The sequence below is a fragment of the Monopterus albus genome, unplaced genomic scaffold, assembly GCF_001952655.1.
Source record: "Monopterus albus unplaced genomic scaffold, M_albus_1.0 scaffold1923.1, whole genome shotgun sequence".
Lineage (NCBI taxonomy): Eukaryota > Metazoa > Chordata > Actinopteri > Synbranchiformes > Synbranchidae > Monopterus > Monopterus albus.
Genome location: NW_018129798.1, coordinates 1 through 2631, shown reverse-complemented (window position 1 = coordinate 2631; position 2631 = coordinate 1). Strand labels below are relative to the sequence as shown.

At 37.7% G+C, this 2631-nt stretch overlaps 1 long non-coding RNA gene across 1 annotated transcript; it reads left to right on the top strand.

Moving 5' to 3' along the window:
* The first annotated feature begins 1205 nt into the window (after positions 1–1205).
* On the top strand, positions 1206–2565 carry LOC109953899 (uncharacterized). Its single transcript, XR_002273995.1, has 3 exons — positions 1206–1274; positions 2141–2209; positions 2515–2565. It is a non-coding gene; the product is annotated as an uncharacterized LOC109953899 (long non-coding RNA).
* Positions 2566–2631: the final 66 nt, after the last annotated feature.

Sequence of the window (2631 nt, the reverse complement as noted above, 5' to 3'; positions counted from 1 at the left end):
TAGGCGTGTATCGAGGACAGCACAATTTGATATTTGATTGTGAATGTGGTGGATCAGCTGACTAACTGACAAGCCAACATTGCTCTCTCTGTACTGTAGTGTGTCTGTGCCAGTACCTGCATTGTAAAAATTACATGGTGGGTCAGACACCTCAAATAAATTATAAGATTCAGAAAGTCATTGTGGTTACTCAGTAATATTTGTGATATTAACCAGTCAGTAACAATTGCTTACCATTTTTTTCAGTGTATTCTCATGGAGACATCTGACTTTATCTGGTACAAAATAACTGAATGGGAATGGGGCCTCAGTGAGTTCATTCATTTTCTACCGCTTAGTCCCTGAATGTGGGTTGCGGGAGCCAATCTCGGCCGGCAATCAGGCGAAGGCGGGGTACACCCTGGACAGGTCGCCAATCCATTGCAGGGCTAACACATAGATGAACAAACCCACACACGCACACGCACTGCTATGCACTCCTATACTGTGTATGTGGATAACTCTTAAGCTTTATGTTCCATCTTCAGCAATCTAAATCACTAACTAGTGACAAATAACTGGTTTGGTTTTGTTTTTGTTTAGTGTGTACATTGATCTAAGGCCTAAAATCTATCAATTCAAGCATTATTGAATGAATAATACTGTAATTACACTGTATGTGTGGTGCTATTGTCATAGGCAGAGCTAAGTTACAATGAGAGCTAACATAATTTTTTAAGGGTTCTTCACTTTTATACACTGAAATTTTAATATATGAGTCAATAATGTGTAACTCATCATTCATAATGGAAGGAAACGCCCATCTCCATTGTCACAAAAAAACAAGGTCCACATCTCCAAGAGACTGTTGCTTTTTCTTCCTGTCCCGTGATCATCAATATTAATCATATATTTATCTTTACAGATGAAGGCATTGATAATGAGGCTTTCCTGACTTTGGGAGATTCAGACAGCATCAATGTCTTGATTCCTAAAACTGGACCAAGAATAAAATTCAGGGAAGACTCAGAGAATATTTACAGGTAATGTGCTACTGTATGTTTTAAAGACAGTATTTACTGAAATTCAGAACACCCACATCTGTGTACACATACTTGCTTTCAGGAGCATGAGTGTCTGTTTTGAGTTTGCATGAAATATTCATTTATCTTTTCAGATGAAGGCATTGATAATGGGGCTTTCCTGACTTTGGGAGATTCAGACCACATCAATGTCTTGATTCCTAAAACTGGACCAAGAATAAAATTCAGGGAAGACTCAGAGAATATTTACAGGTAATGTGCTACTGTATGTTTTAAAGACAGTATTTACTGAAATTCAGAACACCCACATCTATGTACACATACTTGCTTTCAGGAGCATGAGTGTGTGTTTTGACTTTGTATGAAATATTCTGTCATAACTATGTACACAAGGATGATCTTGCCTCCATCACGCATGAGGATATGTTTGCAATAATTTCAGCTCTCTACTTTTTTAGATTGAACCACGATACCTCTGTGCCTTATAGAAAAACAAGATCTCATATTCACCCACCTAATGGCACTTTAGTATGAGAGAGAAAAAATAGATGAAAACCTCTTCATATAACTATCAAACAAAACAGAACAAATTACAGACAGGGTAAAATAGAAATACAGGGTTATTCAAAAAGAATGAACTGATTTCAATACGTATTGCTTCAGAAACCAGTTCATTCTTTTTGAATAACCCTGTGCATTAAAACTTGACAACCATAAATGGAATGGTCACAAAAATATACTGACAAAACAAAAGACAGGTAAAGAAGAATGTATTTGTTGATTAGAGTCATAGATGAAGAAGATCAGGCAGCAAATCACAATTCTTTCAGTATTTACTCCTGAAGTCTTAACTGTAAATGTAGGCCCTGAGAAGCTGAAATCCCTGAAATAGAAACTGACTCAAGTTCAGAGCAAGAGGACACCCTGGAAGTGGTTAGTTCTGAGATCACACAATCATATTCAAATTGTGACTTTGAAAGTCTGGGAGTTACACTCACTGACTGTCTTATTTGAATTTAGAAGAATGATTATTTAAATTCTGAGTAAAATGATGTTCTTGGATGTGGATTTTTTAATCTATGAACAAAGCCAGACTTAATTAAATGTTTTTTATGCAGGAACCAGCTGTTCTTCCATGGAACTTGGAGTCTACTTCAACATATGACACAGAACATAGCAATGCAATGGTAAGAAGTTTCAGTATACTGTATAACCCAGTTCAGGCTGGATTAGCTTCTATAGGGCCAACCTGCACTGGCCACTGACTTTAACCCCACTCAAAGCACAGACAGTATGTGTTTAATTTTTACTCACACCCCAGTAATTGCTAGCTGTTTTCGGTCCTCCTGTAATTTCAATCCTGTCCACAGTAATGCGCACTGTCAGGAAAATGGAGTGCGCAGTTCCTGAGGAGGTAGGTGTGTGAACCCTATTAAAGAGCCAGCATGCGGTGACAGTAGAACTGGTTTTAATGTCTCTTGTATGAAAACAGAATATGTCACATATGAAAGACCTTCTGAAAGACATCCTGAAGAACCACCGCACCAAGTTGTTACCTAAAACTCTCAACCGTGGACATGAAATTAAAGATGTGATGGATGGGAGGATG